Consider the following 26292-nt stretch of genomic DNA (forward strand, 5'->3'; position numbering starts at 1 on the left):
GCTTAATCACCTGAAAATAAGAATCTGTGTATTTTCTTCGACAACTTAGAATGAGCCGTTTATATATACATAGGGAGCAGGTTCTCTTCACGGAGCCGACCGCCGTGTTTCTACAGTAGCCCAGAATGGACAAACCAAACACTGGATCTAGATACACCAGTGACGTTTTTGTGTCGGCCACCTTAGTTCTTCTACACGCTTGGAACATCTGTCATCTCATCGCTGGATGTCGCCAAACCCTACACACCTACGCACCTTTAAAACACAATAGCTATTGAAAAAGTGAATCTTTAAATCAGTTTGTTAATTGACAACAACGTGGGCATTGATTATCAGGACAAAGTGTGAAACATATCCTGGTTCCAACAAAGTTTTCTTCTTTTCTCTCTATTTTGAATATTGTTTTAGACAAAATGAGCAGTTTGAAGACTTGGCTTCTGGAAAACTGATGACCTTTTTCATTAGTATCTGACATTTCATAGACTCAGTAGAGCTAGAATGGCATATCGACCAATATGAGCGTTATATATTCATGTTAAAAACATTACTATTGGCTGATATAACATTATCCGATTTAAAAAAAAAACTAAATGTGTATAAAATGATGCACAATAGCTTGAATATTTTGCTTAGCGTTAAAAATCATATTTCTTCAACTAGGACTGTCACAATATCAGGTTTTCACTACACGATTATTGTGGACAAAATAATTCACAATGATGATATTATCGCAATATCTATAGAAAGTTTGAAAAAACAAATGTAATAAATTAGTCAAATTCGTCTTCAGCTTTGTTTATTGTGCATTTTGTCTCTCTTTTGACAAATTGATTACACTCAAAGAACGAGTTACGTTATTGCCAATACCGGTATATCGCGACAACCCTACCTTCAACAAGTCAAACATATCCGTATTTGATAGCGTCAGACAGTGTAGAATAAGATGTTTTTTACAACCTAAAGGTGAAACTGGGTTTAATCAATGAAAAGAATCATTATTTCCGAGCTAGTTTACTGTGTAGCTGATATGTATTTGCTGTATGAGCGGCCTGAGCCTACAGTAAGACCTCTATGGCTATTTTAAGACGTTGGCCCAAACTGTGTGTGCGTGTTCGTGTGTGTGCATGTGTGCAAGCCACTTCCTGTGTGACCTTCTGGAGTGTGAGAGGAGCCACAGTGAGACACACACCGACTCTGCATGGAGCAACAGCCATCACTGCCCACTCTGCATCAGCAGATCAGCAGATCACTCCACTTCTGCTGCATCACACATCATCCCTCAACACATTATCGGGCCATTTCTGCGTCCTATTTATCCCCTAATACTGCTCCTTTTCCCCTCTCTATTAAGCTAATCATTTATATGTAAATGATCAGTAGCAGCACATTTTGTCACTATAGTGCTGAAAGCACAGGAGTTCATTACTTTTATTTTAGAGCTGAACATAGTGATAAAACCCAGAGCATCACTGTATCATTTTCACCTCTTATAGTTGTTTTTCTACAAATAGTTTCTCAGTAATTAGTGTGTGAACCATGTGTTGTTGAGCGTGAAAAATGTACCGTATACATATTTATACTTGTTTCGTAACCTCCGCTGAGACACCTTTTTTGACACCATTTGCAAAAATACACATTTCTATTGTTTACTCTGCAGATTTCGTAGTTTAAATACATATCTGAGCTAATTAACATAAAAACATGTCTTCCGAAACATAGCACATTTGCACCTGGGGAAGCTAAAAAGAAGATTCAGACTTTATGGGAAATATGTCTGACGTTCTGTAGGGTGCATCTCGACACTTCTCCGAGAGGAGAATGTTGCCTCGGGGCTGAAATTGAAATGGTTCAGCTGTTTCCAATACAGCGGCTCTCTTTTAGCAAAAACAGAAGTGGAGATGTAAAGATAGCACATGTTGGAGCATATAGATCTTGTGTTCACATGGGACTTGCTGCTTGTTTAGAGAATCTCTGATCAAAGCCGCCCCTCCTGAGGATGGCTTTATTAGATTTCACACCTTCTCCCTAGGAGCCGGGGAAAAACACAAAGCATACTTTTCTACATCAATAAATATTCATTTTTTTTCTCTCAGATCAAATCCCTTTTCAAGTTTGCTATTACATTGCAACACATTAACGTTTATTAGTTGACACAAATATTTAATACATAAGCCCTAAAATCATCCCACATGTTCTGCAACCTCAAAAACAAACGCTCTACCTTCTTCCTGGTGATGAACTGCGGTCTCATCAGTGTAACGACGGAGGAGGAAAAAGCAACACCATCTTTTAATTGGCTGGGATTAAGTTTGGATTGAGAAGACTTTTTGGTTGAATGAGATCCGGGCATGCTGCCAAATGAATAGAAAATGGTGTTCTCTTCCTCTCGACTGGCCGTGGCACTCCCTCGTCATTAGGAGGGGAGTGCATGTGAGCCATTCCAGATTTGATTTTGATAATGCCAATGTCTTCATTTTGCCTCCCAGCCTCTTTAAATTGGGGATTTTGGGTAAATGTAATACGACCCCTTTTTTCCCCCATTTAGGGAACTTAGATAAAAACACCTCTCAGTTCTTTTGATTCCACGCTGGAGGAGTATCAGGTGTGTCTGAAATTGAGGAATTGTATTATCTGCCATGAAATAGTTTGCTTTCACTGAGGGGTGTTGAAATAGAGCGAACCTCTCTCTGCCCTGTGATGATGTCTTGTGATAAAAGCTCTTCAGTGTTTTGGTTTTTAATAAAAATCTACTTAAACCTGCAGTAGGCTGAATGTTTTTGGTATCATTGGACAAAAATTCCATAACAACCTATCAGCATATTGTAATTCAAGTACTGTGAGAGAAAACTAGACTTTCTGCACCTCATCATGGCTCTGTTTTCAGGCTTTAAAAAATGTACCCCGTGACTGGAGACTTTGGCTAATCGCAGGTCATTTCAGAGAGAGAGCGTTCCTATTGGCTGTTCGTTCAATGGAGGCAGCTGTTAATCACTCGCAAACTCAGACCAAACAGTTGGTCAACTGTAATGCCTATTTCTCTCCTCAAATGTGTTCAGAAACATCTTGTAGTGTACTGTTTAGCTGTGAAATGAGAAAGTGTGCTCCGGCTGGTTCGACGGTGCTTGGTATTTCCTCAACTGTTCTCAACATGGCTGCCGGGTCACAAACTTTCTCATTTTACAGCTAAACAGTACACTACAAGATGATTCTGAAAACATTTTATGTGATAAATAGGCATTACAGTAACAGACTATTGATTAATATTTGATCAGCGCTGCCTAGTTTGAACGTTTGATCAGAGTTTGATCAGTGATTGACAGCTGCTCAGAGACAGCAGACTCCAGCTCGGCTCTGATTGGTTGTTTTCCTCCGGTTGGTGAAATCTTGCAGATGCCATTAGGAGCACCGGAGGACACAGAGGCACATGATTTTTTTCAGATTACCTGTCTCATGCCCTACTGTTAGGATACAGTGACCGTTTTATAAAAATATTTTTTAATCATATTTGCTCCATTTCTACCTAAAGCTGCATAAATGATTCCACATCGTCCTCATTGCCATTTACTGTATCCCATATGGCCTCATGAATGCTATATGGCATTTGACAGATAGCGCCACAATGTCCCCGTTTCACCTCTTCAAGTGCCGGCATTATCAGCATACAAACAAACAGGCAGTTTCCTCTGAACCGTCTGGCCTGGGAGCCAGCCTAAAGCCAGAGGTTAGAGCTCCCATTTTCCTCCCTCCTCGCCACATCGCCATGACAACGGATATAGAAATCACACTGTCTCCTGGGAAAGAAAGCCCGGGTGACACCACACAGTGGCACTTTTGTGGTGCACGAGGAGAGCAGGGTTCATTTAGGCGAGCCGGTCAAGGATGAGTATTCAGCTTTCTGAAGAGGAAAGATCAGGCTGGACAGAGAGAGAGAGAGAGAGAGAGAGAGAGAGAGGGAGAAAGAAAAGGAGGCCTTGGTCAAAGAACTGTGATGCGGCTCCAACCGCTGAATTCACCAGCCGGAAAGAGAAAGGTGACTGATTCATTTATTCCGAAAATAGCCAGCAAGCCTGCCAAGAGCTGGGGTTTGTCTGAGGGTCTTTAAAAACACAAAAATATACCTCCTTTTTCAAAATATTTGTGATCTCTGCTCTGCAACTTGTATTATATCATTCAAAAATGTCTATTTACTCATGCAACTCTAACTTCTACCAAGGGTTGTATAAGACATGAGAGGCCTCTACTGGCTGCTGAGGTCCTAACATCTGTCGCATTAGTAAGGAACAAGCCACATCCTACACAAGGGACTATGACATAAGAGGCATTCGGAGGAAGTAGCTGTAAAATAAGCAGAATCTGAAATCCGAGCGCAGCTGTGTGCAGCGTGGCTTACAGTCGCGAGGCTTATTAAAATTCAATGCACACATTGTTTGATGGATTAAATCTAAGAACTGAAAAGTCTTCTTCCTTTCTGTGTTTAAGAGCATGTGTCTAAATCCGTTCAATAAAACAGTCAAAGGGTTCACACTGTTCAGTGAACAATAAAAATCGATACCATTAAACACTTCTTTAAGAAACCTTAAGTGTTTCCCCAGAGGCCTTGTCGGTTTCTATGTATCATATCTTTTTACGCTCTCCTGTCAATAAAACATTCGGAGGATCTTAAATTCTTCATTACATCTCTGAGGCCGAGGTCTCCACGCGTCTTTCTTCTCCCCCCGCTCCGGCGTTTTGAAGATTCAGGTAACTGATAGATCAATAGACAATATTCTTAGAGGAGCGAGCTTACCTTTCATGCAGCGCTAACTTGTTTCTTCCTGCGCCCCAGGTGTCTGGGGCGTCCGTCCAATCAGGGCATCCCATAAGAAGCGGCCCGACCGACCGCGAGCCTGATCATTTGCTTCCTGAATGCATTCCAATTCCTTCACAGGCGTATAAGCAATTTTTACAGTAGTTAAGCAGAGGTGGAACTGCTTCACATAATCTCGCTCAGACCGTCTCCACTGTCGGCCCAGTGACAAATCATGTTAAATCCCAGGCTGAGCTCAAGCACAAAGTGGAATAAGCTTTCTTGTGGCAATAAATATGTGAGTACGGACGGCGAAAACACTCCCGCGATCAGTGTTATCCATCCTCTCAGAGCTCCAAAACATCCTCCACCCAGCAAGTCACAGCTTGTGGTGATGGATGTTGGACTTATTGGGCCTTTTTCAAATGTAACTACACTATAATTCAGAGCTAAAGCAGCATGTTCTGACAACATTTACAGTATGTTCTGCTGGATTTGATCGGTTACGTTGTAGTCTCAAGCTATCAGGGGTCATGTTTGGTGTGATGCCCGAGGGTGTCAGCAGGTCAGTTAACTATTAACCAGGACGGGTAATTTCCCCCCCTCCTCTTTTACTAACTTCTAACCACTAGTGGTTTCCATGCCTAACTTGACACTAACTTGACACTAGGGAGCAGCTCCAATTGTTTAACCTTAAGCTGACCATGACGAAGTAGTCCTTTCAAACTAGCAAACAGGCTTACTTCCACTACAGATAACAATGTTGTGGCGAGAATAGCATTCAAGCCCAGAAAACCAACACAAATATAGTGTGACGGTGACGGGACACAACGGCACATATTATGACTTTAGTGGAGAATGAAAAAGGTTCATGTTCATGTTTGATAATTTATGGTTTATTGTTCATTGTGTACATCTCGTAGTATAATTAATTCATCTTTATATTCATCTATTTGCGCTTTTGGTTAGATGCTGTACTGCATTTTGTTGTACTAGTACTTACTCGGTGCAATGACAGTTCCGTTAAATCCAATCAAGACATTCTCCTCTAATCTATCCATTATTTTTGTTGGAAACATCAGAAAAGTGTGTGCAAATTGCTAGTTTTGTCCAACCAACAGACCTTTACACACCAGGGGCGTCACAAATAAACAACACGAAAATGTGAAATACTCACCTGTGAGTATTATGTAGAGGCCAAAACAGTGATCCTATTGACCCAGAGCAGCGACTGGCAGTCTGTCTGAGGTAAATTGTTGTATAACTTAAACAACTGTAAGCTGTGTTAGTTTCCTTTTAGTGAAATGTGAATTTGCCTCAGTGTATATATCCAGGGGCTTTTATTGTGAAAAGTAAGAATGGAAGGAGTGGATCTGGTAGGCGCTGCCTTTGTCAAGGTTGGAAGAGTAATGAAGGTTCAAGTTTGTTAAGTCTTGGTTCAGACTACAGAGCCTCCGTGTTGTTGTACACAGTAATGTACGGTTGTGTCTAAAAGGTAACCCGCAAATTGCGAAATCTGGAAAAAACTCTTGCAAGACTGGCTGCCTGACGACCGATCCTAACCTTAACTATTCGAGATAATGCCTAACCTTAACCATCTCGCGAGTTTCCCAACTCATGGGTTACCTTCTAGTCAGGACCATAGTGTACGTATTGGATATATCCATCCGGCAAGACATAATTGGTTGATGCCTTTATTCGTGATTTTGAAAGCTAAGAAAAATTTACCTTGTTCTGGAAAAAATTACGTTGCTTTTTCGTCGCATAATATTCGCGTACTGTGTGAAAGTAGGCTGCTCATGACAAAAACAACAGTTCGAAAAAATACATTGATGTGCAAATGAATTGCCCAAAAAAGTGTGTAAAGGCCTTAAACCCCTAAGATATTCAATATTGAATTATATAACAAACTAAGAAAGCGTTTCAGCTCTAATCTTTAAGACTGTCATTTGCCATATATTATATAGAAATAGTAATATGAAGTATAACTGAGAAATACCCTAATAAGCAGGATAACTAACCCTACTAGGACTAACCCTTAAAGGGCAACTGCAAATAATGTTTGTGTTATTAATGCTTTGTGTACCCACAAACTTCGTTTTTTCACTGAGACTGACTCTTGACGCTTCTTGGTCTTGTGGGCCTCTGAAGACCGTGGCATGCATCCCACCCCCTGCCTCATCACCCGTCCGTCCTCCCCCCCTTCACCCCGTCCTGTTTGAGCTTCATCAAAGCAAAAGTAGCTCAAGGATTGCTAATGCTTCAGATGGTAGCACTAGTCCTAACAACCCTGAGGTTGAGGAATTCTTTGCAGCACACTAAGGTCATTTTTTTTTTCTCTCCCTCACTTTCTCTCTCCATCTAACCCCCTTCTCTCCCCCAAAATGCTTTTCTCTATTAATCAGAGCTCACAGCTCAAACTGGTCTTCAACTTCCTCCCCAATCCTCGCTAAGCCTGTCATTTCTGGCTATTATTTACTTTAATGGGCTTTGGCTGATCCCTGGCGAAGCCTTGGATCTGAGAATAATGCGGCTGAGGGTAGCGGGCCCAGACGCAAGCGCGGGGCTGCCTGTAGATTAGCTATGGCAGATGGGCTTTACAGGGGCTTCCTGTGAGCAGGAGTGTTGATTGAGAGGGCATAATGAGAGAGGTGGTGTCCTCACAATGGACCCAGCCACCTCGCTGCACCTCTTGCGTCCAAACAACCTCCGAGCCCCTCTGCGCTCTCTCTCTCCCTCTCTCTCTCCCTCCCGTCCTCTCTCTCTCTCCTCTGTGTGGAAGTCGGAGTGCAGAAACAAGCACAAAAGCAACTGTAAATAACCATGAATGTTAATCCAGCATTAATTGGTTCCCTCTTAAACTGGGTGTGCACTTTCACAGGCTGGGCTCCTCCGCGGGTCATTAAAGGCATGGACCCCCTTTCATTGTTTACTTAACTAGCTTCTTCTATATTTCAAGAGACGGACTAATAAAATCAACCATGGCCACAGTATCGAGATGACCTCACTTGATAGAGGCTGTAAAATCGGAGCTACACAGCACCCAAAATGTCCTCAGCCCCCTCTATTTTAACACTTTCTCTGCACTTCAGAGTAAAACTGAAGCACTGTCATTGTTGTCATTGCTGCCTCACCTGTTTCTCTACACACAGCGGCGGTGTTGACACTGGGCCCCGGGCCACACTGGGGCAAACACTCTGTGCAAAAAACCCCGCAGTAGTCCCGGGGTCAAGTTTGTATACAAGAGTTTAAATTTTGTTGCGTCCGACTCTCTCTGTCTCCGGCTCTGGAAGTTTCCACACAAGGGCCACTACACAATCCACAGACTCCAATTATCCCCTTCCTCTGAGCGCCTTAAGCAAGTTTTTCTAAACTCCCTTTCACTTCGCTCTTGTCAAGCAATGAAAGAAAAACTAACCACCATGTCAAGAGAACTCAGCTGCCTAGCAACAGGGCCACAGTTTAATTCTGATTTGCTTCAGGTTTTTGAGTAATGGGAATTGACAACGTTAAGCCAGTCACAAGTGTTGTTTGTCACCTCTGAAATGCAAACAAAAATGTATTGTTTTTCCAAAGTATTGAGCATGATTGATGTTTAGAAGCCACAATGGTATCATTCATTTCTCCCTTGTGTTTTTTGGCCGGGATTGATGTCATATCTTTTCATGGCGAGTTAAAGGTTTTGAAGGAGCATGAAAACGCGCAGCTTTTCATCTCGCAGCAGACGGCAGCGCGGCGCATGCATTCCTATAACTGGTGAAGTTTAATGATTCTATTCAGCCGCCGTTCATCTCACCCAGAAATAATTTAATAAGAAACTTTGGCCTTTAGAAGTCTCTGTGTCGTGTCACAATAGTCGCGGGACGGACAAAAGACGAGCTCAATACAACAAAGAGAATGTCCTGAATGTGAGAGCCTTTGATACCCTTCATTTATTTGTTCTGGGACTTTTTTGTTGAGATTTAAGTTTTTCATGGCAGACTTTGATGCTTAAATATTTGGATTTTGCAGCTTGGTTATGAAGTGAAATGATATATATTTGGTTTAGAGCAGGAAAAAAGTTAAGATCAGAAATGTTAAATTTGACTGAAAAGTTATTTCCATTGCATTTTGTGTACACGCTGTACTATTTATATCATTATGCACATTTATTATTTATCACATATTCTACTGTACTTACAGTATACAGTATGTGACAATATACAGATTTCTGACAGATGATTACTTTGTGACTGAGCAGTTCAACTATATAAAATCCACAAAAATCTTATTGTGTCATTGATTGATGTGTTATAATAGAAAACAAATCCAACATTTGTGCATTCAAATTGCCATTTAAATCCATCTTTCAAAATATATTGACCTACAGCTGCTCTGAAGTCATTTATTTTCACAGATTTCTTTTATTTAAAGCAATAAAAGTATTTTTTTTAATCCAACAGTAACATTTTTTCTGTAATTTAACCATTTTTGGATCGTCTTCTGTGTCCTACACACACACACACACACACACACACACACACACACACACACACGCTTTTATTTCCAGAGAACTGTGCTTGATTGTATGATTTGGAAGCTGGTAATTTCTTCTGCTCCAAGGAGCATTTTTCAAAAGGCACAAATGACACAATAAGAAAGCCATCCATCACAAAGGAAAATTAGTGTAGAAATAAATGGCGGTCTTTTGCTTCTCTCTCTCTCTCTCTCTGTCTCTCTCTCTCTCGCTCTCTCTCATCTGTGTCCCACGTGAAGCTCAGATGAATATGGAGGCAGGCAGGCAGACAGCAGAGACTAGTCAACAATAACCTCAGTGACATCAAAGGGCCAGACAGTGGTACTGGGGAAGCCCACAGAGGGCCAGAGACAAAATAAACAGTGGCTATGTCAGAGCCCACATATCTCCACCTACAACTCCCCCTTCTTCTTACAGTTTCTCCTGACATCTGCGGTAGATTGTAAAGCTTAATCTTTGCTGCAAATAATTCTCTCCCACCCGCGGATAACACTGGCCTCGGTGATAGTGCACCATCTTATCTTTACCAGACAATAAAAAAAGACGTAATTTTCTTAATTGTGAAAAACCCCACTGTTCACTATGTGTGTCTCGCACGTTTCAAACAACGTTTCCTGTAATCTCTCGCAAGCGTTTCCTTTGTATGCAGTTCAATTCACGTTGTATGAAGAGTGACAATGACATGCATGTAATATCGGTGCAGAAGTCATACATATGGTGCGTGTAATCTCACGAGCTTACATCCCAACTGCTTCTACATGCCAGCGATTTTATCTTATCCATATTTAACGTACAGCTACTTTGATCAAACACGAATCATTTTATTAAAGGACTCGCAGTAATCAATATCATTTGACACAACGGTAAAGATAATGACGTCTATCACTTAAATAAAAATGTATATTCCGACAAACGCATATCTATACGCCAAATTAAGAAGTAGCTCATTTATAATCATCAACGCGCGGAAATAATCAAGAACCACAGCACCACAACAAATAGTGCTTGGTGCGAAAAACATATCTGACGTCTCTCAGGTTCTGACATTGTCTGAAATGTCTTCCTGCATCCATAACAAATGGCTCTCCGCACTCATGCCATCTGTCCTTAATGAGTCCATTTTCTCTCCGAGCCATTTCCATACTGTATTGTGCATTGCCTTACACGCATTTGCATAATTGTTCAAAGATTTTGCGCCAAAATAGATATCCATGCTGTGAGCGAGTGTGAGAGGATGAAGCCGGAGAAGAAAAGAAAAGGGAGAGAGTGAAGATGTTTGTGAAATAATGTGCAGGGAAAATCCATTTTTCCCCCTCTAAGCCCCACAGTAACCTAATCAGGAGTTGCTTTATCTGCTAATCCACATTTAAACTTTAACCTGTAGGGGGGCTCTTTGTGTTAGTTAATGTAAGCATAAAAGCAGAGGCCGGCCTGAATGACTAATCAGATCCATCATACATTGTAAAAAACTAAATAGCTTTTCCAAAAAGGAAATCAGAATTAGCGTGACTTCCATCTAAGGAGAACTTTAAATGAAACAATGGGCATATAACAAAATGGTGGAGAGGAATAAATTAGTGTTCAAAAGGCAACTTCTTAATCAGCTCAGCTGTCTTAAGCCAGACAGGGATGTTGGGTCATTTGGTGAATGAAGGCGTGGAAGGGCAAAACCTCGAGATGCAGATAGGCAGCTGCTAATGGAGCCAAAATGAAATGCGAGGACAGGCGTATAAACAGGAACAAACGCTGGCAATTTAATAAAAAGTAATTTGAGGGAAATCTTTACAGGCCCACAGGACACGCTGCAGCTAAGATGATAAATGACAGCCGTGACAGATGACATATTAGGCTTTTAATATTTCAGTGTGTAAAGAGAATTAGAAGTTTGAGCTCAAAGCAGGACGCAAATGAGATCATCCAACAACAATGGTTAATTCATTGCAGTAGTTAAAACGCATCAGCAGCTGAAGTCGACTTTGTATTGAACAGCTGAACAGAAAGGGGATGTTGACATTTTGTTTTTGTGCTTCTTTTTTTAATAGGATTTATCTCGTAACCGGTAGAAAAACAAACTTAAACATATACATGTAAAAGTATTTGTTTAATGTCTCTCCATCAACATAAACTATGAATATTCATAAAGGCTGTGAAACAATGCATTATTTACCATGACACAAATACTCCTCACTGGATCCTGAAGTCAATTACCTGTCACAACTGCTACATGCTAAATGGTGCAATTCACGTGAGAGATCAAGAGCAATGGGGATTTTTTTTTCCCATTTTCACAGCATTAAACATCTGTTGACAGAGTTCACGTTGACTCCTGTGGGACTAGCACTTAAATTTGTTTTCCTTCAATCCGGCATTACGTTGTGTCAAGACACTGAGCACAACAGTGACATATGGAGCTACAGAGAAATGTAGATAAATGTAGAGATGCTATAAGAGGTTTCTTTGTACCTAAACCGATATGCTGTTTATTTTAAATTATTTTATTTTTCTTTTAGAGCAGGCTGTACTGTACTATATATATCTGTGTAAAAACTGGACTGGTAATGCTCTACAATTACAATAAATTTTCTGCTTTTATCCACCATTAACACTAAACACTACTCTTGGATTCAAAGCAGAGAGAGAGGATTAAAAAAAAAAAAAGAGAGAGAGAAAGAAAGAATGGCATGTCACTTTATCGATGTATCTAACTATATAATTTTCTCTCCATTAGAGACTGGGGCATGCTTCTGTATCAGCATTATCATATCACACAGTAAGGCATGCCGTCAGCCCATTTCATGATGCATTTGATTCCTTTTTTTTTTTTTTGGCTCTCTGCCCCTCCCCAAAAAAAGAAAAAAAAATCACCTGAATCGTGATAATGATCGACCTTGAGATTCATCTCACAAAAAAAATGTAAAATTAAGTTACAAATTAAGAGCTTTGTGAAGGATTTTACACCTTCTGTTAAAACTTCAAATCTGGAAGGAGTTAAGATGTTTTTCAGCAGTTTGACACGTAAAAAGGAAACTACGCAGGTGTAAAAACGCAGGTGGTCGCTGTTCTTTTTCTAAAATTACAGTAAGAAAACACAAAATCCTGTTCTAGTCACACTACTTTCATATAATACATATATCTAAATGGATAATCCAAACACTAACATAGGCAATTAGCTCACTGTATGAGAGAGGGTGAAAGCTGGGGGATGCACTCGAGGTGATTATCATTTTCATTTTAATAAAAGGTAGCTGCTCCCATGGTATGGAAGTGTATAGTCTATTTATGAACCATGTGTGCTCGTAGGATACTAAATAAGAGCAGGCCACTGGAAGATTGTGCTGTGGTCTCTGTGCAGGAAACTATGCATCCTCGCCTCCCAAGGTCTGAGCACATGAAGGGGCTACGTGTCCTCTGCTTCACGTCTGCTGTTATTGTCTTGTTTCTGCCGAGGTCCCAAAGCTCTTCTGTAGGATCTAACTCCATCTAGTGGCCCTGTGTGCTCTCTTCAGCATGCACCACTCAACCTATAGCTGTGTACTTCACCTCTAAACAATTAATACAAATATATTCAATATATACATACATATCTATACATGTACAATCAATTGTTCTTTGTATTTTCATATCATTTTTATATAAAATATTTAGTTTTTTCTTTCTTCCAGTAGCTGGGGCCACTGCGGTCATGCTTGCAGGACCACTCCGCCAGAGGCTCGGGGTAATAAAACAATTTTTCGGAGCCTAATAATAAAAGAAGCCATCTCAAGGGACATGTAATCTTTGCACATCCTCTAAAGCTCATTATTACCATAATACCACAATAAAGTTGTCTCTGTCATATTAATGTTACCCACTTTTTTTTTTTTTTTTTTTTTTTGAATTCTAATGAAGTTGTCCAGTCCATTTTCATTTAGCAGATTACGATATGTAAAGAAACAATAAGGGAGGCCAAGGCTTTGCGACTGTAATCACGCAATTTACCACCACTCTCAGGTCTTATATGACAGGCCAATTTCCACACTTATTAAGCCTCTGACACACTTGAAATAATCGTATTAGCGCTTTTTTTGTGAAATTAGCCCAATTTCTGGGAGACATTCTTGAATCGACGTAATAGACTCTTCTGCATAACTTGTGATGTCTCTATTGGCGCTCAGCACCAGGCAGGGGGTGGAAAGGCCGGGCCTTAGTCAGAGCTATCAGTCAAACCGTGCTCTCTGCTTGGCCTGCTATATACTGCACTTTAACTTCCTTTCTTTAAATTTCTAATCAGGGATGTGGTGTTAAATGATTTCATTAGCTCTGCTCTGAAAGATGTAGAATATTTTAACACGTCTGGCGACTCCCCGTGGAGAAGGTCAGAGGCAAGTCTGAGACCTCTACTCCAGCGAAGACCCAAAACAACTTCCCCACTTGTTTTTCACCCGCTATGTTTAACATGGCTGACATGTAGCCCCGGTGCCGTTGGTAAACATTGCCAAAGTAGCGAGCACGAAGGTTGTGGTGTCATAATTCACCACCGCAAAATGAGGCCGCTCACTGGGAGCGGTGGAAAGAAGAAACACAAGGCACTCTGCTCATCGCCCCCCTCCAGTGAGGAATGCGCACACTGCAAACCGGTTTCTAGTTGGGGTACGCCACATCCTGGTACTTTTATCTTTAACCTCTGACCCCTGGCACATCTGGAAACATAATTGGACTCGAACATGAGGAAGTTTTCTTTTCTCTTCGCTCAAAGCGATTATGGAAGCTTGACTGCAACGCAGTAAACATGGCTTTCTTTGCACTGCAACGCTGCATTGGCTATGAACTCTGGGATATTGACCATTTGAGCAGTACAGTGAGCGAGCATGGGACACTGAGATGGTGAGAAAACACTATTGTTCTTCTTGGCTGGGTGGCCTCAAGACTTGGACGCAGATAAACATCTCAGCAGGAGTTGGACGTCTTTGATGTTGGACGCCAATGCAAACATGCACAGGCAGGATATAAGACACCTTTTTTCCTTTGGATCAACTGTTTCCAATCAGCTCTTTATTAGTTATTTTTATTACAGAGCCTCAACATTGTTTTTGCTAAGTGGTATAAGGTGGAACATTCTGATCTTTCTCGCTAAGCATTTCATGGTTTCTTGGAGACAGACTTCATTTGTGCATCATCTGCATACATACAGTACATATTGTCATTTATTGGGTCTCCTTATCAGCCTGAGGGTGTCTCAGGGATACTGCTAAACTTCTCTGAATCAAAAAAAACAATTAAATGGAGTACAATTAGTAGAATATATGCAGGAATTTATTAGCTTTTTATTATCTGTACAAAAAGGGTGTGTTAGAAATGTTAGACAATACTAACTAAAGTAAGTAGAAGAAATCATTTCATTCCATGAATCTGTCTTTTGGGAATCATCCGTGAGGTTATGATTCGATCATCTAAGTCTTTCGCCATTGGAGATTTGGTAACCTCTTCCAGTTTTATGACCTTTGTTATTCCAATATTACTGGGGGGGTAATCCTGGCCATTTAGTAGCGCTGACATTTACTGGAGCAACGGTTTTATGCCACCGCCTTCTACTCCTCGTCCCGACACAGCTGCTTTTTTATATCATATAAACGACAATTTCAGAGATAACAGCGGATCTCACAGTGATATGGAGAGACAAAGTGGAAAAGAAAGGGCTATAATAAAGAGTACTGACAGAAATAGTGTCTGTCTCGATGTGTTTTCTCATATGAACTCTCATACAGTATGTGTGAAAGGGCAATTACGGACAATCGCGTTCTGGGAATACTCTGTTTGGTTTAGGCGAGGGGTGGCGCCTGGGTAGATAGTGTAGGAGGCCGGACATGACGCAGATAACACCACGGTCATGTAGCTGGTTTGCAATTTGGTCATAAACAAGCGAGTCTCTTGCCGTTCTTTGAGTTTGTCTGACGACATCGGTGTCGGCCCTTACCAACAGAAGTTCCCAAATCTGAATCATCTCTCTCCTTTTGAATCAAAGATCTGAAACGCATCCTTCTACTGAGTTTTTGTTATCTTTAACCAAAGAAGTATTGAAAAAGAATTATTTTTTTCTTTCAAGAAAAGGGCTCATCAGTGGCTCCAAAGTATACCAATTTATTTAAATTTGAGTTCATTCACATTTTTGTTGGCATCTTTGTGTAAATGACCCCTTCTTCTTACCCTCGGATGTTTGTATTCTTAGGGTTTTGCGCGTTCAGCCGCATGATAGAAACATCATCAAAACGCCTACTCGCTCGCCGTGAATTCTCCGGGCGATGACCAGCTCTGTTCACACATGGGCTCAATAGGACACTACATGGACTTTTTACTGGGACGTTGGCAGGGTAAAGTCTGTTTAATGTCCGGTTCAACTGATTTAGACGTTTGCGTTGTCACATTCAATTTCTCCAGTTAATATCTAGATAATTTCGGGATTGCATTGCATGTGTGAAAGGGGCTTCAGAGGAAATTCGTGAATTTTAGATTCCCCAAAGAAGCATTTTATAACCTACTGATCTTTCTCAAGAGAATAAATGTGAACAATATGTGTCTGTAAATGCCTGGATCATTTACCTCTTTTTAAAAATGTCCACTAATCTTCCACAACTTTGAACGTGACTCCAAAAAACAAGTGCGACGTTTAAATTATCAATCAGTCAAGTTTCAAAGAAAATAAACTTTGAAAGCAAGAACACCATTCCTCGTAAGATAAATAAATGTATTTAATGAGATATGAAATGCTTATAAATGTCTTCTCGCTCCACGGTTAATTGCAGCTTGTCACCCTAAAGCATTCAGTGATATATTGCACACACACAGCCAAGAGTTTTTGTTTTCAGTGTGTGACTTTTATATCACATTTATGCTTCGCGCAGTGCTTTCAAATGTATATACAGTGTCACTATTGTCTGTTTGTGCATTTAAAGATGTATTAATCATTTGAAGTTTAATAGGTAGGCTTACATCATTTAGCATCGCAGACACCGAGTCATGCCCAGGGTTGTAGTTTTGCAGAAAATCAAAGCGAGCGACAGCATAAATAAAAGCTTTTTTTTCTTCGACAAAAAGAGAGCAAGTTCCAAGTAAGGCAATCGCCGCCGCCATTTACATCAAAAATTCACCAATAAAGTCAGTGTGCTGTAAAAACAGGCCGTATTTTTACATCTGCGGCCCTTGCTGAGCGAGGCTGCGCAGGGAAGACCATTTCACACATCTTACCACCCCGTGGTTTCCTGGCTTACAGTCCATGTTCTCCACATTTTCCTGTACGCTCTGCCTCGTTAACTCTTACTCAGACCTGATAGTGTGAAAATACATTTTTGTTGTTCTTGATTGTTATCTGTCCAACTTTGTTTCCCAATTTACTTCTTTAGTAACTTTAGAAGCTACAGAGCCAAAGTTGCCTCCACCAACTGATGTCTGAACTTACTGACACTTCGTGGGAACAAAAAGAAATGATCTCCGAGCTGATTTCGGAAAGCAATTGTGAAGCATTTGATCGCCCATGCATGTGTTGGCTGTCAAGTATTTACTATAAAAGAACATGTCAAATTCTGACCTCCCTCTTTCTGCAGATAAGAGTCCCAGAATATGATGAGATTGAATGTGGCACAAAATAAAAAAGATGACAGAAGTGGTGACTTCACAGCCATCAGAGGCCGGTTCACCAGGCAAGACGAGAAATCCAGTAAAGAGTCTGGGAGGCAACAGATTAGAGGAGGTCACATCATGCTAATGAGAGTCATTACTATCACATGATGGCCAAATAAACTAATTGCCAGCTTATTTACGAGACGGAGTGTCCTAAATCAAAAGGTTAATTACATCTGAGACAGAGTCCTTCACTGGAAATTGACCTTTAGATTTTCTGTTTTCTGTACCAGATACAAAAAGGCCATATCCAGATAGAGTTGCCTGCTTGTTTCTTGATAAGCTTCAGGCGCAGACCCTTGCCTATTACTTTTTTGTGTTTTCCCAGGAAGTGCCTGGCTGCATAATTAGCAAACATCATCAGACAAGACTTGGTGCCACCAAGGACTTTATTTTTCCTGAAGTTTCTGCGCCCCGAAGCTTTCCCCCAGCCACCAAAGAATGTTTGTTCTTCTTGAAATTAGATGGGTTTAATTGCTGTGGAACAACAGCAAAACACTCACCCCCCCTCCAAACACACACACACACATACCCACTCTCATACATAAAAAGTCTAAGATCAGGCTGGCTAATTATGCTAATAGCCAATTGTTCAACCGTGGTGATATGTTTACTGAGGGAGTTGATGTGTTTCCTTTTGCTTCGTCATAAGCAGCCTGTCTACGGGTCCTCTGTGAGATCGCTGCACCTGAAGGCAAGAGGACTGTGCCCTCATCCATCCTGCCTAACCCATTACCCTTGGACAGGGAAGAAGATAAATATTGTTGCAGATGCCTAACTCTCTGCAAATGAGATTTTTCAAGCCAGATTTATCAAGCCTTGGCGGGGTGTTTAAGGCTCCAAAACTTGGCCCTCGGCATGATAAAATGGCAGCACATGTTTCTGAATCACCCACCACAGTGTTGTTGCCAAAGGGTTATGATGATATAGTCGACTGCTTTTTTCCTGTTGTGCATCACAGCCTTTGAGATCCTCGTTTTTCTGTCTTCTCGAAATGCCTAAAATCTTAAATATTTTGGAGAGAGCGGAAATCTCTTTTTGCAAATGTGTTGCTACTTTCATAACGCAATCTTTCTTCTATATAGCACGCACTGAGCGACAGTCAGAGATTTTTCTTTGTACCCGTCTGCTGTCAATATATATCCATTAGTTACAGGGTTTTTAAAAAGGCTTGATTCATCATCATAATGCAATAGCTTTATATCCTTAATTTGACTCCGTTTTTTACGCAGCTCTCTCTATGTACTTACACAGAATAGAAATAACAGAATAAAAAATGCAATAATAAGAATAAAATAAAAGAAAATGTATATATACGAGTCAAGTGTTCAAACAAGCCAAGTGTAAACAATACAAATAGTGCAGAGAAATAAATACTGAATGGATATACATGGGTTGGATGATTATGTAAAGCATGTACATGTGAGAGATGTCTCTATACTGTATGTACACTGAGTAGGATTTATATTTACAGTGACAGGCACGTACATATTATAATATTTGCATAAAGTGACGGATGATATGTACATATTAAAGAAAAATGTGCATTAAAGACTGTAAATTTTAATCTAAATATGACTTTTGAGTGTTCAGAAAGGGAGAGCAAAAAACAGAATAAACAAACACAAACAGAAAAAGCACGTGAGAGCGCATCATCACTCGCGGCGCCGTATTGGATCAACTTAGAGTCGAAGAAAAAAACTCTTCTCAATCATGTGTAGTCTGTATGCACGGGATATTGTTTAAAGTTGAATGGAGAAATTAGGTTTCTCCGGGTTGAATCCAGAATCACTCCAATGTCTCGAGCACATCTGTTCTAATGGTGTGAATTACACTGTTAAAGTTTTAAATATACAGAAATCCAGATACACAGAAAAGAGTGCGCATTCTCCCCCCGTGTTAAAGCTCTAAATCATCTCACATCAGCATTGGAAACCCAGATCCTTTTTAAACGTTACACAGTATGCGGCCTCTGCTCACACCCAAACATGCCGGGAAGGCATCGATGGGAAAAATTCATAGGGCCCGCAGTAAAAGTTGTGTATCCGAACCTGTTGCTGCCGAGCCTACGGCCTTAACGACCCTCCGCGGAGCGTCCCACGGTGAAGTGCCGTATTTATGTTGGCAATATATGCGAAAGAATTAGGATCATAAAGTTCTACGGCCACACAAAAGCTCTTAAGGACCGCTGTTTTGTAAGGCCGGCTTTATTTATGCAACTGCAGGCTGAAGTCCAGTTGTCCACTTTTTCATACGTTCAAAACAATATTTCCTTTCTTGCTTACCTTTGTAGCCGACCGCAATGACTGGAAAAGATTTACGACTTCAAAACATTGCTTCACTGTTACCGTCATCACTGAGTAATGCTCGTGTTTTGTTTTCCCTACTTTTCCGTGAGTGTACTGTTTATTTTTTGGACCACTGGTAGGAATCCAGCCACACGACACGACACAGCAAGCGTGCGCAACGTGGCATGTCTTCTGCAGGCCATCATGCCTGGAGGACGCAATGAGCTGAAAAACATACAGACAAAATGTGCCTTTTCTCCTTTTTAACTAATTTATTTCTCTTTGACAGCAAAAACATTAATATTGGTCATTGTAGAACTGAAGGTCAACCTCTTCTGTATGTGAGCAATGGAAAAAATTACCACTGAATAATGATCTCAACACTCAGATTCCACCGGTCACCCCTCAGCCTCTTGGGTGACATGTGGCACATAGGTGTTGAAAATGACAAAGTTCACGAGCAGCTAAACCATATATCATATTCACTTTATGCAGAGGCGCTTGGAAATTCAAACAAGCTACAGTATACGGTACATTTCTATTTGTGTTTGAGCGTGCATTCCTGTAATGTCACTCATTTGGAGAACGCAGCATCAATCAAACGTGGTTGAAGATTATAAAAAGTGAAGCATGTTTTTTTAATTATCATTTTTTTCCAAGGGAGTCTGGTTATAAGTGTGTCGCTGCACGATAACATGACAGCGCAGGAGGGCGGAATCTCAGCAGAAAACTAAGAGACCAAGAATACTGTAACTCTATACTGGAAAACACTCCCTGCCCACCCACCCCATCATCTCCACCTCCAGGGGTAGCTCCAACCAGCAGCAGCAGCAGCGGGGGTCTCTCGTAAAATAAACACAAAATTCAGGCTGAAGACTTTACCTGCCCTTAGAGCCGGGAGAGGAAATGCAGACAGGAAAGGCTGCTTATTTTACCTCTTTTTCCCATCTTCGCCACGGGTAGGGGAACCAATACCATAAAAAGAATATTATAATGTCAAAACCTGAAATGAAATCGCAAAATAAAAACTTTTTACGCACTGGAGATACCCCAGGACGGACACTCAATTAAAGGATGGCGCTGTGTCTCCATAAAGGTGACCTTTGACACTGCATCTCCACTCCAAATCAACACTCTCCTCACACACTCTGCTCAAGCCAACAGGGAGCCTGGAGTTTCTGCAAATGAACGATCTGTCAGGAGGCTGTTTATATCCCCTCTCCCGCTCCTTTATTTAACACTCTCGCATTAAAAGGGAAGAGCTTTTTAATTAGCTACGGACTCTCCTATTTTAATCAACTCACAAGCGGAGTCCAGCTGTGACAGCCTTGACAGGCGAAGACTGGTGACGTTCCGACTGCTGACTTTTCCTCCCACCCCCCCCCAAAAAAAAGAGAGAGAAGACCACTGAATTTGCAATCTCGAGCAGAAAACAGTTTAGCGAGATAGATGGGTTTTGAATTAAAGTGTAACAGCCTGTCTCTTTCCAGCTAGAAGACTGTTTGTAGTCATTTTTAATTGAGTTTTTTTAGTTCTTAAATATACACAACTTGTCATAATGTGTTGGTCCTCTGCTGTCTGTGTGGGAATGTAAAGGTTTGCCTCTGCAAAAGGACTCTGCGTTGATCAGGTTAACACATTCTCACTCCAAACTCGTCAAATACGGCAGCTTGGTCAGTGGCCCTACGTGTCAAACTATGACGCTCTAGGTTCCCCTCTAGTGCCAGTTTTGCACGTGTCAATTTCCGCTCGTTACATGCATCATTCATGCAACATCATGCACGACTCGCGACTCACTACCCAGGGAGTTCTATATAGAGGACTATATAGTGAGATCATCAGCAAAATGAATAACCACTTCTCGGGTCATTTTTCTCTGCACCGTTAATTACATCATTGCTGTCACACAATTAAAACGTGCCAGATCGACGTCTGCATTTTTTGTGATAAATACATATTGTAAGATATTTTGTTGAGTTGCTACTTAGCAAAATGCTCTGAATTTAAGTTCCCCCTGGTAAGCAGTGATGCATTGTATATTATATCTAGGGATTTTATTGTGAAAGACAACGGAAGGAGTAAAGAGGTGATGCGTTTCCGTTGTAACAATAAGCGTATTTTCCCAAATTATTAAATGCAAAGTACTTTGTGGCCATTTGGGTTGTGATGCGCTGCTCTGCTCACATTAAATATATTATTTTTGCGCCGCATCTTGTCTCAATCGTGCAGCTCTCTCTCCTCTCGTCCATCTGCCATTTTTTCCTTCAGCGCAATGCAAATAGTGCCTGTTTAGTGAACATCGACCACCAACACTGGTCTCCTGGGTGAAGGTCCTTTGTTTTTGGACCCAACCAAACCCTCCACCCCAACCACCTCCCTGCGCAGACTTTGTTGCTCTTTATACTATGTCACCTGACTTCCTCCTTTACTCCCGCCATAACTAGGACCACGTAGAGCATTATAGTTTGACGCCTAGGGCCACTGACCAAGCTGCCGTATTTGACAAGTTTGGAGAGAGAACGGGCTGACCAGGTACGAGAGGACCAGTTCTGTATATCCCACTCTTGCCTGCTGTCAGTCACATCCCATATCAGTGCATTAAAGCCTTCGAAAACACGTGATTATACTGGACATTGTGCCAAAATGTGCAGAATGCTGCGCATTTAATAAGCTTGCTTCATCAACATCATTTGCTTAATCTTCCTTCAAATCGACCACTGACTTCTCCTGAACTGTCTTTTATCCCCGGAGTGGCTTCAAGCTCTTAAGCAAAACACAACAACAATGAAAGTATAACAGAGGTTCTTGTTCCAGCCATTTGATGTAGCTGCCAGGCAGCCAGTGGGATACTTTGAATTGAATTTCCTCTATTCAAGATGCAGCTTTTATTTACATGACAAGACTGAACAGATTGCGTCGGCCTTGGAGAAGATAAATGAAAGGAGACAAAAAAAACAAACTTGGACAAATTAAAGCAGATATTTGCCAAACGATGTAATGCAATTAAAACGGAGAGAGTACGTAATGCGAGTCCACTCACTTCAACCGTCAGTGACTTTTTGATCTTTTATTACACATAGGAGAGTAGCCTACTGCTAGACTGTGATGTGCAATCTGCTCGCCTCTCATACTGTCATGCAAATACATTAGCTTAGGAGATGGGTCCCTCCGCAGTACTCTCAGTGGACAACACTCATTAAACTAATTACACATCCAACCTAAACTGAGTGGAGCGTAATGAGCTATGTGATATTCACAAGGAACTTATGCCACTGGGAGCAAGCCAATGGAAATTTGTGATGCCACCATTCCACACCTGCCTGAAACCACACATACAGTGAAAACATAATGTGCTTTTTCAGAACTATTTGAGTAATTGGTAATTTGGGCTATCTGGACTGCTGGAGGGGGGAGTGAGGCTGAATCACTCTGAATCCAAGGCCTCACGGATTTTCTGTATAAAAGTTTAGGACTAATTTATGGGGATTATGAGTACTGCAACCCTTTTTGATTTTAAAGGAAAAGTTCAGCCTCTTCAGGGTCCTAAGGGTTGGATGAGAAGATCGATACTACTCGCATATTTGTAGGCTAAATATGAAGATACATCCAGCAGCTGATTAGCTCAGCATAGCATAAAGACTGCAAACAGTTAGCCTGGCCCTTGGTAAACTTGACTGAACTTTTTATGAGCAGAACATAAAAACAATGTAATTAAATTTTACTTTATTTCTAATTGAATTAAAGCTTAATATTTGTGTATAGGCCTGTCCTTCCTGTGTCCAAGAGAACAGTCCAAGTAGGCTATAGTTGAGCACTGTGTGTGTCCCGGTCAGAGGTCAAAGGAAACACCAGAGAGCTGCAACTTGATAAATGCCTTAAATACAGTCCTCCCATAACACAGATACACAAATTAATCTCGATATACATGTTGTTTTGTCTGGATTGAATACACTATGCCTCCAGACTAATTGTATGCAAATGTAGTAATCCCTAAAACATAGATGATAATGAAGGATGGAGCCTGCTCTACCCTACAGGCCTACATAATCACAACTGAATATTCCTTAATTCTCTCACATTGATTTTCCTATAGAAACGACCTAGCTTCTGCAACTTTTCGAAACAATATGGCACGCAATGAAACAGGAATAACAGCAGGCTCCTGCAAAGTCAAACTCTTTTACAATCGCACCCAGGCAGGCTGCCATTTAGAGAGTAAATGCTGTGGGAAAAGGACATGCAAGCAGAGTCTAGACCAAAAGCAAACAACACATAAAAAGATGAGGAATCATCGAAAAATGGGAAGTTACTCAGAGAGTCGACAGTGCTAAACCAGTCACCTGGACAAAAAAGTTACTGTATCTTCTCCAAAGACAGCAAATGGGGTGGAACATATAGCAATTCAGTGCTCAGTGGGCAAAAGTAGAAACCCTCTAAATAAACTCCCGAGCAGGCTTTCCAAAATGTCATGGAATGAACTCTTTTACACCAGCAAAACTGGTATACAGTAACTGGACCAAGTTGTAGTGTGTGATTCCCATTCTTGATACAACTTTGTGAAGGACTTAGAGAAGTGAAGTAAACTCTTGCTTCTTCGCTCATCACCACCGTCAGCATGCCGTACTAGATAGTGTGGGGATTCAATCTCCAAGAGATAACTCCCTCCCACCAGCTTCCCAGCAGGCAGGTTCTGGTCCAGTGCCGTCTCAGGTAGTACAGGCAGAGTGAGGGTCCTGTGCTCGTTGTCATGCTGCTTCATCATCCCACAAATGCTTGCTCTCAGTATACAACTTGAGCTGCTGCTGGTCAGGAAGCAGTCATCTGTACCAGGTTAGGTGCCATTCTAGACAGACCACTGTGATTCTTCCATGCAACATGATCTCATCCTTACTCATCATATTTGCCGCTTGGTATAAAGCCTTTTGCGTAGTATCTTGACTGTTGCGTTAACGTTGTGAAACGGTGGCGGTTAGGTTTTGGCATCAAAACTACTTGGTTAGGGTTAGAAAAAACATCATGGTTTGGCATAAAATAACTATGCTTGCAATGTAATTTAGGATATGGATGTAGCGTTGCATGACTTTATGTCACGTGACATAAAGTCGTCAGTAAAATTACTCAACTGTTGGTTTCACATGCGACACGGACAGCGGCCCCTTGAGTAAAAGACCTATGTTTGTTCAGGCTGGTGTCATACACTGTTCGTAGCTTTACCTACGAAAAGTAATGCAAAATGACACGTGTGGCTGGACATTTGTAGGAAAACAAACAAAAAAGGAGGAATAACTTTTTCATTAGATATCATACGAACCGTTGTATGAGAATACGTTGGTTTGTTTGACCCATCCACCACCCTTCCCACCTGACGTTAGCGCAATTTCTCACTCTTAATACTAGGTCCATTGCTCTGAGCGTATAATGACACGGATGGGTTTACATTGAAGTTAGTACGGACGCTAAATGGTGTCTTGTGCGTTGGTATCAACACGCTAAGGGCCACTGCCCAAGCGCCGCTATTTGACACCCTGGGAGTGAGACCATGCTGTTCCCAAGACCTCAGAGTGGAGATTATCCAGTGGCCAAATCCTTGACCCTCTTCAAGGTAGTTGATTAACTACCGTAAACTCAATCTCTTTGGCTAGAGTGGCCGTCTAGTTTGTGTCACAACATAAAGGGACATGTTGTTATAGCTGTCAGGAGGACTATTATGTTTTAATATTCAACCGTATAGAGAAGCATGCTTCCTGCTCTCAGCTGGCAGAAGGAGAGACAAAGTGGGTGGCCGCACGGTCATCAAGTTGTGGGATACATGGATGCCAAAAGGCCAATTTTCACAATGCATCTGCTACTTTATGCTTTCAGCAGAAACTAGAAAATCTGATAAAGAAAACTTTATGAGAAACACTTTCTTTTCTCAACCTTTTTGTGAGCTTCATCCTTCTGACACCTCCACCATTTCTGTGTGTGTGTGTGTGTGTGTGTGTGTGTGTGTGTGTGCGTGTGTGTGCGTTGGGGTAGAAGAAGTAAAGCATTTAATTCTTTGTGCACTCCATGCAACCTTCTTAGAAGCAAGCAGAATTAATTCATTGCTACTTTTATACATCGCTAATAAATTTGCTCTGCTATGTTTATTACATCTCACACTGAGGAGAGGTTATCACATTTCGTTTGGCAGGACTGTTTGTTAAAATGTTTTATTTCACTACAAACTCTCTAATTCTCCGGCTTTCCGAGCCACCCTGCCTGCTTTCGTTCCCCTTTTATTTTTTCTTTCTCCTCACTTCACTAAATGTATCCAGACTGGCTGTGATGGTGTGTGCTGGAAGTTTTCCATGCATCATAATTGTTTCGCTAATTTACTATGCTAATTGAGCAATTAATTCGGGAACAGGAGATTAGAAGGGGGCAAAAATACAGAAATAAATAAACAAGTAAAGCGTTGAGTGTTACCGCCGGGGCTACCGCTTTGTTCCGACATTAGGGATGCAAACTGACTCAAATACTCCAGCATGTTTGCTTCCTTTGCCCAAGGCTAGCTGGTTGATGTGCTTGGTGTGCAGGCGCAGAGTTAGCATCCCTAACTTCTCACCATGGGACTTGCAAACATTCAGCCGCTAACTGCATGCTACAACACATCAATTGAACTCCAGTGGCGTGGTCAAACTTAATAGTTATCACTCCCAGTGATTTAGCTGCTATTTTATTGCTGAGCACCTTAAACTGAACGCATAAAGGAGGAGGTCATTTAAGTGTCACTGTAATTTCAACAATCACGGTTGCGGAGAGATTTCATGAAGCAGGAAAGTAGAAAGGAGTTTTATTGTGTTAAAGAAAAACTCAGCACAATGTGAAGAACATGAGGGAGAGAAAAAAACTCTCAGTCTATGACAAATAAAATGAAAGCCTGTGTTTCACTGCTGTGAAACTGTATGACAATTCTCAATAATATCAGTTATAAGACCATAAATAATGGTTATAACAAAAGGTCAACGAGAGACTTAACTACTAATGGCAATAACCTCAATTACACAACATTCAGGGGCCTTCCT

The 26292-nt window shown here is 41.1% G+C and overlaps 1 long non-coding RNA gene across 1 annotated transcript; it reads right to left on the reverse strand.

The window, feature by feature from the left end:
• Window positions 1-48: 48 nt before the first annotated feature.
• LOC119480737 lies at window positions 49-24291 on the reverse strand. Its single transcript, XR_005204990.1, has 4 exons — window positions 24280-24291; window positions 16200-16206; window positions 2909-2914; window positions 49-208 (listed from the first exon to the last, which is right to left on the reverse strand). It is a non-coding gene; the product is annotated as an uncharacterized LOC119480737 (long non-coding RNA).
• Window positions 24292-26292: the final 2001 nt, after the last annotated feature.

Source organism: Sebastes umbrosus, chromosome 21 (genome assembly GCF_015220745.1).
Source record: "Sebastes umbrosus isolate fSebUmb1 chromosome 21, fSebUmb1.pri, whole genome shotgun sequence".
NCBI lineage: Eukaryota > Metazoa > Chordata > Actinopteri > Perciformes > Sebastidae > Sebastes > Sebastes umbrosus.